General features: G+C 36.9%; 1 protein-coding gene across 6 annotated transcripts in view; it reads right to left on the reverse strand.

Annotated features, from left to right (window-relative positions):
• The window catches only part of LOC150080772 (transcription cofactor vestigial-like protein 4), a 128,694-nt gene that overhangs the window by 78,492 nt on the left and 36,930 nt on the right, over nt 1-13,272 (reverse strand). The window contains exon 1 of one of the 6 annotated variants that reach the window (XM_090381129.1): nt 7,621-7,676. The exons of the other annotated variants lie outside the window; for them this stretch is intronic. The gene's annotated coding sequence lies outside the window, so the exon portion shown is untranslated. Of the gene's footprint in view, nt 1-7,620; nt 7,677-13,272 lie in introns of those variants that run through there. 6 annotated transcript variants of the gene reach the window in all.

Consider the following 13,272-nt stretch of genomic DNA (forward strand, 5'->3'; position numbering starts at 1 on the left):
ATGCTGAGGCTTTTGCAATTACTAATGACCTGGCACAGATTGTTCATTTATCTACAAGAATACCGGACAATCCTAATCATACAGCTAATACGCTTGATCTTTTTCTCACAAAAAACCCTTCTAAGTACACGATCAAAGTGAGAGGTCCTTTAGGCACTTCAGATCACAACTTGGTGATTGTCTCTTCTCCAATGGAACCTTTATCTCATGGCTATTCCCAACCTTGTGTTGTTTGGCATTACAAGAATGCTAAATGGGATGACCTGCGAGACTTCTTTGCTTCTTTTCCTTGGTCGGATTACTGTTTCAAAACTTCTGATGTCAACATTTGCTCAGATCGTGTCAGTGAAATTATTCTTGCAGGAATGGAATCCTTTATCCCACACTCCACTTTAAAATCTCGTCCTTTATCTAAACCTTGGTTTTCCAATAAATGTGCTAAGGCTGTTCCCAAGAGAAGAATGTTCCATATCGTAATTGGCTTGTTTCTAATTCTTCAGTTTCATTTTCTGCCTACAACAAAGCTCGCAACAATTGTAAAGCAGTTATTAATCAGTCCAAACTAGAGTTTGAACAGGCTAAGAGTAGAAAACTTGCTTCTTGCCCTAATGGTAGCCGAGCATTCTGGTCTCTTGCCAAAACTATTGGCCGCAACTTTTGGCCATCTCTGCTCCCACCTCTGTCCAAACCAGATGGTTCTGTTGTCACTTCAGCCAAGGATAAAGCTGACCTGCTACCATCCCATGTATTAATGATCTTGGTAAAACACCTCCCACCATTCCCAACATGCTCCATTTAAAGCCTCCTGTGGTCATCCGTCAAAAGGATATCAGAAGGATTTTGATGAATCTTGAAGATAAGAAAGCTCCAGGTCCTGATGGTATTTCTCCACTTGTTCTCAAAACCTGTGCTCCTGAACTTACTCCTATTCTTTGCCGCCTTTTTTCACTTTCTTATTTCAAAGGTTGTTTCCTTCTGCTTGGAAATTTGCTCATATCCAGCCAGTTCCTAAAAATGGTCACAAATCCCTCCCATCCAATTATCGTCCCATTGCAATTACTTCTACTCTTTCTAAAGTAATGGAGAAATCAATTAACTGCCAACTCTTAAACTACCTAGAAACCTTCCGTCTGATCAACGATCGCCGGTATGGATTTCGTCAGTGTCGATCCACTGGTGACATTCTGGCTAATGTTACCCATTTATGGACTAATTCAATGGAAAGGTTCGGTGAAACACAAGTAGTTGCTCTTGACATCTCAAAGGCTTTTGATCGTGTTTGGCATAAAGGTCTTCTAAAAAAGATTCCATCTTATGGTTTGTCAACCGTTTTTAGTAATTGGTTATCCAGTTTTCTCTCTGATCGCTCACTGAGGGTGATGGTAGATGGCTCTCTGTCTTCTAACTTCTCCACTAATGCCGGAGTCCTCAAGGTTCAGTTCTTTCCCCCCACTCTTTTCCTCTTGTATATTAATGACCTTCTTCCATTGACTGGAAATCCTATCCATAGTTTTGCCAATGATAGCACATTGCATTCCACTTTCCATTTTGAGAAACCTTGTCCTGCTCAATCAGCTTCAACTTCTCAAAAATTTGCTACCAATTCCTTAAATGCCAATCTTCAGGTAATTCTCCAATAGGGCAAAGACAACTTAGTTGATTTCAACCCTTCTAAAACTCAGCCTTGTCTTATATCTCGCAAAAAGGATTCTTCTGCTCCTGTGCTTATCTTTAGTAACACTCTGATTTCTAGGCAAAATGATATATCTCTTTTGGGGATTACCCTGACTTCTAATCTCTCTTGGCACAAGCACATTACAAATATTGCTTCCTCTGCATCTAAAAAACTTGGTTTTCTCTTTCGCTCTTGGCGTTACTTTTCTTCCAAACAGCTGCTCACTCTGTATAAATCGCAAATCCACCCTGCCATGGAATATTGTTCCCACATCTGGGGTGGTGCCCCCAAAACCTCTCTCAGGTTTCTTGATTCCATTCAGAAGAGGGCAGTTAGGTTAATTAATGATTCATCTCTAACAGAGTCTCTCCACTCACTTTCTCATAGATGTACTGTTTCTGCTGCATGCCTCTTCTACAGATACTTCCATGGGCACTGTTCTTCTGAATTGGCTTCTATAATTTCCGCTCTCTCTTTCAAAACAGTCCGAACACATGCCGCCACCAGCCAACATCCATTTACTGTACAACTTCAAACCCACAGAGCCAACTTTTCATCGTCCTCATTTATTCATTCAACTGCCGTTTTCTGGAACAACCTTCCTTCATACGTATTTCCTGAAAATTACAATCTACAGAAGTTCAAGTCCAATGTCAACAAATATCTTCTTTCGTCTTCTCAACCTCCAACCCAAGCACAGTACTAAGTACTATAGGTTCTAATACCTCTCGTGTTCAGGGTTCACATAAAAAAATCTTTCATTTACTGAAAACATATCATCAACTGAATATATCTTATGTAACTTTTTAAACATTACCTGTAATGAGTTACATTTAATATTCATATATATATATATTCATATATATATATATATATATATATATATAGTAAAGAATAATTGTATTAAGAAGCAAATTATGGGGGTGGAATGTGCAAGAACATTGCTGTCTTTTTCATAATTTCGGTGGATGACCTCTGATGATGACACTGAGATTTTGAAAGACACCGCAATGTTATCTATTTTGGCCGCCTTTTCACTTCTTATCTTTATTTTAATTTCCTGTCTTTTTCTGCTTTTTCAAACCATACATCGCTTACAGTATATTCAATAGGTTTAAATCAAAATCTTCTTCACACTTTCTACATACAATATACTTTATATATATATATATAAAATCAATCAAAAATTTCAAGTAATCACTGGAATAGGTATAAACAGATATTTTGCAAGTCTTAAATAAACGACAAGCGGCATTACATTATAAGTCATCATTGGGAGATTAGTGTACCTATTATCTTGCAATCCGCGCTGTCCTCACACTCACCGCTCAAAAAAAAAAAAAAAAAAACCAAATGTTTAATTTGTTTTAGTGCGTCGCATCGTTCGTTGGGTTCCGTTGCAGTGCAAAAAGAAAAATTTTGTTTCGTTACTTGTCAGGAATGTCGGAATTTTTTTATAGTATTATTTTTTTTTTTTTTTTTTTTAGAAATTGCGAAAATGATGTAAACGCAAAAGAGTTGCGTTTTCAGTTAAACAAAAACTTGAAATTATTCAAAAGTTTGAAAACGGTGCATCCGTTAAATCTCTAAAGAACCATTATAATGTTGGTGACCAAACCATACGCAACATCATAAAAAATAAAGGGATGCATTGTATTGGATACGCGAGTAGTGTGTGGTAAGTTTTTTCGTTTTTTATCTATCGCCATATTTTTTACGTAGGTTGCTGAACATTTTTCGATACAGGAAGTTCCCGACTTACGCAACTACAAATTTTAGTAAATTTTTTTTTCGCTCAAATTTTCTTTTTTTTAAGATTGTAAAATTTAAAACAAATAATAAATAAATGAAATAAGCAATCAATAACAATGATCACGGCACGCACAAATGAGATACGGTGTTACAAACAAAAAAATAGTTAAGAAGAGAAGATTCTTACAATTTATTTATGGTTTTTTTTTTTTTTTTTTTATATGACTAAAGATTTCGGTGAAGGGGACACATTTCACCATAATAACGTAAAAACCCACACAATTCCAGCTATCGGTATTATCGCAAATGCAATAAGATAGAGTTTACTACCCGTTTATAATTAGATGCACGAACAGAAAAGCCCAGTAACCCAGAAGGTGCAAATATTTAAATGCAGTGACCTCCAGAAATGTGCTTTAGTAAAATGTGGTTTTGCATGAGGTGATATTAGTGTTTCCCCCTTAACCCTGTGAAGTTCTTTTCAGAAAATCTCATTTTGACCGTTACCATGGTGCCGATTAAGAGAATAAGTGACAGCGGTACTAGTAAATCTACTAAGAAAAGGAAAGCCGTTGATTTGGATCAGAAAATTAAACTAATAAGGATGTATGAAAATGGCCAAACATTAACAAGTATCGCGCGGAATTTAGATTTGTAAATAATAATATAGTAGCAATATGTTACTAGTCATTCCCGAGTTACGTAAAACTCGACGAAGTAAGAAGTCCTGGAACGTTATCTCTTACATATGTCAAGGGACTGTTGTATTTTTGGATTAACTGGGATTTGTTTTTTACCATCTATCCCGGAAAATCGAGAGTCTACTGTATATGAAAAATGCTAAATTACTTTTGTTAAAGATAACTAACTCAGTAATAAGGCAATCAAAATTTAGTAACAGATAATTGTGTCCCAAATTTTCCATTGATTCCAGATTCTTTGTATTTTTCTGTAGTATACAAAAAAAAAAAAAAAAATATATATATATATATATATATTAGTGGCTCTGGTTAGCAGCTATATGATGCAGAGTTCGTTTCATAGGATGGCAGGCCTAAAATAATTAATTAAAACCAAATTCAAAAGGAGTTCATTAAATCGAAACCTAAAACAACAGTTGAGGTTAGTCAAAGTGACCAGATATAGATTTATGTTGTTAAGATCAAATAAGTAATATTTTAAAATATAATGGCCAGACTTGGCTAAAATGCTGGATAGAAGGAGATTAAGATGAGTCATGTGTGCCAGTTGCAATAAACATTAATAAATAAAGAATTTATATATGTATATAAAATTGTGGGTACTTATAGTAGATTTCAGTACAGCGAGACCAGTGCATCTGTCTCACTGTACTGAAACCTGTTATTATTACATACTTGAACCCAGTAGTGTGTACATAAAATTCTGTATTTATTAATGTTTATTGCAACTGGTACACATGACTGTCATCTTAACTTCCTTATAGGCTACATTTTAGCCAATGTGTGGCCATTGTATTAAAAATATTTTTAAAAAAATTGCTTATTAAATTATTATATGTGTGAAAACATAAGTAAATTACCATATTACACTGAAGAAATAAATATAAAGTATAAGAAGGAGAAAAAAGGGGGGTGAAAAGAAAAACATAGGGGCAAAAATAAATGTACTTGAACTGAGGAAGGAGAAAACTACCGTCTGTAGCGTTCCAACACTGCTATCATAACCGTTGTTTCTCTAACCTCGAAATATTTACATATGTTGACATTTCACAATTCAGCCGTCTTTCATAGTCCCCCTTTTTTCTTTTGGTATAGAAATAACCATTATGAGTATCTCATACTAATAATCAGTGGATCAATATAGCATCTATCACAACTACAAAACTGTAGAAAATTCTCCAGGAACTTTTCGCAATGTTCCGGCCTGTTTCCATGTTCATGCAATGATGGCTCCACTTTCTATGCACTTTACCATGTAAAAAAGTTAACATTATCGCCTATGGGAGTATCCACTCTGTATCTACTACTCTGTGGGTGGCTGAATACGTTTTAGGTTCTAATTACATTGTTGAACGGTAATCCCTTTAACCCTGAATTTGTGCTTTCTAATTGCTTTAATTTCCTGAAGGCCAGAGGTGAAAACAAAGAATACAAAGTTAAGCCTCAAGGAATTACCAAAAGGAATTCAAAAAAATTCTCTATAAAGAAGTTTGTTAAACACAGATCTGACTGTAATTAAATCAAAAATGAAGCAATTTTAAAATACATATATAACTGGTCGAATGCGCCCTTGACGCGATATTCAGTTAACGCTATTTGAAAAATGATTTCACTTTACACGATGCAAATTTCCAGTTAATGCGATCTTTTTTTTTTTTTTTTTTTATGCGATAGTTGAAAAAGATTTGAATCGCGCGTTAAGCTTACCGCGAGTCGTACGGTCAATAAACAAACGTTTGCCTGCTGCCCGCCTCGGTGTGTTCCATCGGAAGAAGACGTGTTTGTCTCCTGCTAATAAAGTCAATGCAGACTTGCATTTAAAAATTCGAATTTTTAAATGAGCCAGATGAAAATGTTACCTCGAAGGAGATAACGGTAAAAGAATTAGATGAAATCTTTCGTATCGCATAGAACCTTAAACAAAAGGTTTGATGTTCTCTGCGATATTTATTTCGCCAGGGCCCAGAGAAGATTGTTGTCGGCTATCGGAAATTGATTGATGAAAAGAGAAAGTCAACACTGTTCAAATATTTCAGCAACAGTAATTTCTTCATTGTGTATTTTAAGTCAGAGGTTCCCAAAGTTTCTCGGTTCACGGTGCTTTAATGTCTCAGTAATTTTCTCAAGGCGTACCCAGACCAAAAGAAATACCTAACAGTTTCGTTTAATAGTTAGGTCCAAACAACTTAATAAGAAATGCTGAAACTGTTAACTACCTCGAGCTAGTAGTTCGCGCGGTGTCAGAGAGATGTCGAGTATCGCTGTGTTTCCCTCGAAAATTTAAAATATTCCGCGGCGCAGTTTAAGAACCGCTGTTTTATGCAATAAATATTTAATTCCATAATTATTTTCATTATCTTTTACATTATATACAGTTAAAAAGTTATTTAAAAAGGTATTTTTAAAATTCTTTATGGGCATTCCCGAAGGTCAAGGACCAATTATAATTTTTCCTATTGGTTATTATAATCGATTAACTCGTTTCCGTTTTGCGCGATGCGCTCGCGGGACGAATTAATCGCGTTAATCGAGGCCCGCCTGTAGATAAATTTCTTATGTAAGATAGTGTATATAAAGTACAAATCATGCATTTTCATGTGAATAAATTGTAATTCTAAGTTTGGTATGCTTACTGAATTGCCTCTGAGAATAGCAGTTTAATTAACTTGATTTAATGGATTAAAAAATAGTTTGTGGACTCATTTAAGGAGTAATGGTGTACTCTTTAAACGAGTCCACAAACATTTTTATGCTGGTTTTATGATTTTGGCACTAAAATTTTCACATCTGTATATACAGGTATACAGAAATAGTGTTATCTGCAAAAGTAAAACACAATACTAACGCACAAGTTCTTCAACATGATACTGCTGTATTCATACCCTCCCCATTAACACCACACCTGAAGTACTTATCCAGTAAAACAGGATTCATTAAACTACGTAATGATGGAGCGGGGTCAATTTCAGCAGTCCCATATAAATTAGGTCCCTAGATCTACTTGAAATACACACAAAATCAGAGCTTGTAAGAACTGCTACCAAAACACTGACAAACTTATTTCTGCATCTGTTGAAATGAGAAAGGAGGAAATTTTTTGTTTTCTGGATATGAACAACAAGTAATATATTCTTATTTTATATGAAAATTCAGATTTTTATTCATAATTAGATAAGCCATTAATTTTCGAAATTTGCAGAATGCGAATACTTTCGTCCGTATTATTACACAGATGCTGCATTTCTATGAATGCTTTCTCATATCTCATCCCGGACGCTTTATCTCAATATTGTATTGAGGTAAAGCGTCTGAGATACATTTTATTGCATAAATATCTTATTGGGATATATTATGCAGTGTTCTAAATATTCCACAAAAAGCCTGTCCGCATGTTTCATTTATACTAAAGTAAAGCAGCTGTCCATAATTTTTATATACAGAAGTAGATTACGCTAAAGTTTTAAAGAATGCCGGCGCATATCGTCTTCTGACCTCTTGAACTTTTTCGCTGGAATGATAATACCTAGCGGTCCAACAACTCCGCTGCCAGTCATCCCAAGAACGCAAAGAGAAGAACGAAAAGCATAGTCTTGAAATGCAATCCTGTGTGTCGCTTCTTCAACCGTAAGCCAGAGTTTATTTGCCAAAAAATGTCGAGCATGTTAAATATTTTTCAGTTCGCTCAGTTCACGTGTCTACCCACCACGAGGGTGGCAAGCTGCCAAGGACATGCCCAGCATATTTAGCGTTGTCTGCTTTTCATTACTTCTCTAAACAAAGAAATTTTCTTTTTTTAAATAACACACTCAGTTTCAGACCGAATGATTCGGATTCGCCATAACCAATTCAATCGAGTTAAGATAAGATTCAGCAATACTTATTTTTTTTTTACGCGCCAGGCCTCCAAAAGTGACCTATCTTATTATAACAGGTGGTAAAGTAATGCAATTTCGCAAATCGTAAAAATGAAATGCAAATATACAGAATCATGGTGGGGGGGGGTTTCAAGTAAAGACTGATTACGGTTAGAAATGGGTCATGAAATCACAACCTGTGATTCCGTCGTAATTAACCAGTGCAAATATACAGAATCATGGTGGGGGGGGTTTCAAGTAAAGACTGATTACGGTTAGAAATGGGTCATGAAATCACAACCTGTGATTCCGTCGTAATTAACCAGTGCAGGCCAAACTCACCCTCAATTAAGGTGCAAAATAAGACAAAACCTTAGTTGAAACTTGACAACACCCCCACCATTCATTCTGTTTTCAGACTTTTAATTTAAATTATTATTAAAAATTTTTATTTAAATTTTAACAATGAAGTAATCCTGAAAAATATCATCTCTGTCTGTGTTGGTTTACTCTACTTGATCATTGTTTTGTCTACGTGAGTAAGCCTCCAAAAGTGACCTGACGCACTCAGATCACCATTCAATGATCATGTGACCTAACCTCGGGTAATTTCCTGTGAGGACAAGTCAACATTTAATTATTCCGCACACCTATGTTTTTACTCCTCCAAAGCGTGTGGGTTCTATATATGAGTTCCACACCGAATTGCAGGCATCCACAATTATCTGCATTTAATTATGAGGTACTTTCAATTGTTATATCAACGGGATTAACAAATCCATATAACTGTCTAACCTTGTAGCTTAGCAGCCTATCGGGGATTAAATCAGAATTAACCTCGGGTAGAGGTCTGCAAGGGCCTACATTTTTTATTTTTTACACGGCTCGAATTTGTTTTTCAAATTCGTTACCCATACCCGCCACACCCTAACCGATTTTTATCCCAGTCCGACTGAAATTTTTATATAAATAAAATCGCTAGCATTAGTTTCTGAAGTTTCATAATAATAAAAATAAACTTTCAGATTCAAAATTAATGATAAAAAACTAAAATGTAATAAATTTTCAATTTACCATATTTTAAAATAATTCCAAAATGAAAACTATCTCTACCAATCATCTTCTCTTCACGTGCTTTTTATTGCAAATTGTTGTGCAGAAATAAAATAAGAGTCAACACTGCCGCTATTTAAATTGGTTCGACACTCTTGCACTGCTAATCCGGCCGTACTAAAATTTCATTCGGAGCTTGCACTGCTGGCGGGTCATTTTCACGAAAGTACAAATTTCGTGTAATTTTTGAGACGTTGGCAAAGTACGACTTATTGGTCAATTAAGTGTCATCAGACAAATAATGCACTTTTTTTTTTTTTTCGAAAAATCCTTTGAAAATTTAAATACATAAAAAGATAAAATTAAATATATATATAAGAAAAAGCCCGAAATGTTTGAAACAACAATTCATTACGATTATTTATACCCGACCGGAAGCCCGAGCAGACTTTTAACCTCATATCATTGCTGGGGAGGTCAAGTCAGATGTGCACATAAGGCTGGTAGTTCTAATCTGCTTATGTCTGTGGGAATATACTTTCTGTGACCGAACACAGCCACAACCCAGATCCTAACAAGATTAAAGCAGCCGAAGTAAATAATGCTATAAAGACAGCTTTGACCTACAGGGTCAGACCTGCACATATTGTTGCAGTAAATAGAACCAAAATATTATGACCACATACCTAATATATGTTGGTCCTCCAAGTGCAGCCAAAACAGCTCGTGCCCGGCGACGCTACAAAATTTCTAAATTTGTATTGTGGTATCTGGTACCAACACGTAACCTGCAGATCCTTCAACTTCCGTAAGGTCTGTGGTTGGGACGCCGCAGATCGGAGTTGTTTCTTCCAACACAAACCCCAGATGCTCGATGGTATTTATGTCTGTGGAATTTGGAGGGTAGGGCAATACCTGGCACATTATCCTGATGAAAGACGGCACCACCAGAAGGGAAGACCGTTGCCATGAAAGGGTGTACCTGATCAGCAATGATGTTTAGGTAGGTATTTGTTTGTTTGTTTCTGGTGGCGTCCAGAGTGATGTTCCAAGTGGAACATCCAAAAAAAAGTTATACACACATATATATAAAACAGTAGGCACACCACTTCTCCACCAGGAAGTAGGCAACACACAGGCAACCGCATCCCAGTATCCGTCCCCGCAAACACAAAAATCCCACACCCACCAGCAGTTGTGCAAGTCTGATGGGTGCCAGCATCTTCCGCTTCTAGGCTGCTCAAACGTAGGGGCAGAAAAAATAAATAATAAAATGTTTAGGTAGGTAGCAGACATCAAGGTGCCCTGCACATGGATGACTGGACCCAGGATATCCCAGCAGAACATCGCCCAAAAGCATGACACCGGCTTGTTTTTGTCCCATGATGCATCCATGCATCATCACTTCCATAGGTAAACGACGCACATGTACCCGGGCGCCCACATGGTGCAACAGGAAACGTGATTCATACGACGAGACAGCCTTCTTCCAATTACTCAAGGTCCAGTTTTGATGGTAGCGTGCCCATTTTAGGCGCTGTCACATGCTGCAACTTGTAGAACTTAAGCCTTTCTTCATAAGTGCATACCTTTGTTCCTCTGACCAACTTGCTGCCCTACTCTGTATTCATTTTAGCAACATTACATCCTTACAAAAATGAGGCCTCCGGACCTGTATACAGTACTAAAGGTGTGGCCTGACCACTGCCTTATACAAAGGGATAATCACCTTGTCTCTGCTAGAAAAATTCCTATATATCATTGACAAAACTCCATGACCTGCTCTGAACTTCATATCTCACTGAACAATTACCCCCCAGGTCTTTTTCATTCTCCACCTCCCTGAGTGTAGTACCACACAGCTGGTATGTTTCTCTTGGGTTACAGCTACCGATATGGAGTACTTTGTATTTGTCAATGTTAAACTTCAGTTGCCATTTCTCAGCCCATTTGCCTGCCATGCCAACCTTTGTATCATCAGCAAACTTGGACATTAAGCCTAATATACCTTCATGGTTATTATTGATAAACATACAAAACAATGGGCCCAGCACCAAACCCTGAGGGACTCCACTAATAACATTAGTCCATGTAGAGCAGTGACCATTTGTTACCACTCTCTGCCATCTCCCACTCAACCATCCCTTTATCCATTGCAGTAACTTGCTCTTAATGCCATACCACTCCAATTTGTACAGCAGTCTTCTTTGTGCTACAGTATCAAAAACTTTCCTGAAATCCTAGTATATGATATCAAAATTATTTTTTTGCATCCAGTTCCTTTGTGACCACATCACAGTATCCAATCAAATTGATCAGACAAGACCTCCCCTTAACAAACCAAAGCTGAGTCTGCACTATTACTGCTGTCTTGTCTAAGTGATCCTGTATCACTTCTTTAAATAGTGACTCCATTATTTTTCCCGGAACAGAAGTTAAACTAATAGGTCTATAATTATTTGTGTCATCCCTTGAAATCCCTTTGTGAATTGGGGATAAATTTTCACATCTCCAGTCCGTGGAGACCTCCCCTGACTAAGGATGCTCTTATAATTATGGCTAAGAGTTTGCTTACTTCCCTTGCTGCCTCATTCATTAAAACTGGATAGATTCCATCTGCCCCACATGCCGTTTTTTTTTTTTTTTTGTTTAACTTAAACAATTTCTCCTCCACTTTGCTCTCAGTTATTACAAAATCACTTAGCTCCCTGTTAGAGTTTGATAAAGTTCTGGCATTCCCCTCCTTGAGTAACTCCTCATGTGTGAATGTAGATGCAAAATACTCATTCAGTTTATCAGCTACTTCAGCAGGATCGTCACTAGTCAAACCATCTATGTTAAGTGGACCAATCTGATTCATCTTCTTCCATCTAGAGTTCACATAAGTAAATAACTCTTTCCTGTTTTTCTTTGCATCCTTTGCCAAAGATTTCTCTTTATCTGCCTAACCTCCTTTGTGACTTGATTACAGACTAGCTTATATTTGCCATAGGCTCCTGTGTCACCTGATAATTTATGTGCATCCCATGGATTTTTCTTCTCTGCCATGAGCCTGATTAATTGATCTGACATCCATTTAGGCCTGAACCTTGAACAGTATTTCTTAGCTGGTATGAAAAGCCTAGTAGCCTCCAAGCTTAAGTCCCCGAAAGCTTCCGATTTAGAATTCACCGTTGGTAACAACACCAGTTGATCCCACTGTACAGAATTTAAAAACTGTCTGAAACCACTGTGGTAACCTTTATGAAAACAAAAACCCTTCCCTTTACCCTTGATAGTAGTTACATCTTTAAGTAAATCCGACATCAGTACACTATAATTACTGTCACCTAGTGGTTCCTTTATCATGAAAACAAAAACCCTTCCCTTTACCCTTGATAGTAGTTACATCTTTAAATAAATCCGACATCAGTACACTATAATTACTATCACCTAGTGGTTCCTTTATCTGCAAATTCTTAATACACGAATGATCACTGCTGATAATCAGATTATTATTATTATTAGCTATAGGATGCAAGGAAGCCTGAGGCTTATGCTGCACCAGCCAAAAAAAAATATTCACAAATTACCCTGAGAGAGAAAGAAGTATAAGGGAATCACCAAGAAAGAGAAGAATGATGATATCCAGCTCAGGACCCTTGGTGTGCCAAGCCCAACTCACCAGATGTGAGTCCCCAGGGTAAGGATATTATTCCCTCTGGATGCCCCTCAAACATACTGCTGTAGAAAACAATCCTCCAATAAATCCACAAAAGTTTTGCTAGTTTGCAAGTAACCAACCCACAAATTCCAGTCAATATCTGGAAAGTTAAAAATCTCCTATTACAAGACATTTTGATTTACTGGCCCATCCTATTTCTCTGCAAAACTGTTCACTGTACTCATCAAATCATTTGGCCTATAAAACATACTCCTACTCTCATTTTCCCTTTCCCAGTGTTTATGTCACACCAGACTCAACATTGTACTGTCCACCCGTTTGAACTAGATGCACTTCCTTAGATTTTTTGTTTCTTAACTAACAGCATAACTCCTCCCTTCCTACCCTGTCCTTTCTGCACACATTGTACTGCCCAAATTCCAATTCTGCACTGCTTATATCTGTGTGACACCATGTCTCTGATATCCCAACAATATCTGCCATTAATGTCTTGATCAGCACTTCAAATTCATCAATTTTATTTACTATACTTCTAGCATTAGTGTACATGCAAATATACATGCACCTTTTCTT

Source organism: Mastigoproctus giganteus, chromosome 9 (genome assembly GCF_048544385.1).
Source record: "Mastigoproctus giganteus isolate SK-2022 chromosome 9, ASM4854438v1, whole genome shotgun sequence".
Classification (NCBI taxonomy): domain Eukaryota; kingdom Metazoa; phylum Arthropoda; class Arachnida; order Uropygi; family Thelyphonidae; genus Mastigoproctus; species Mastigoproctus giganteus.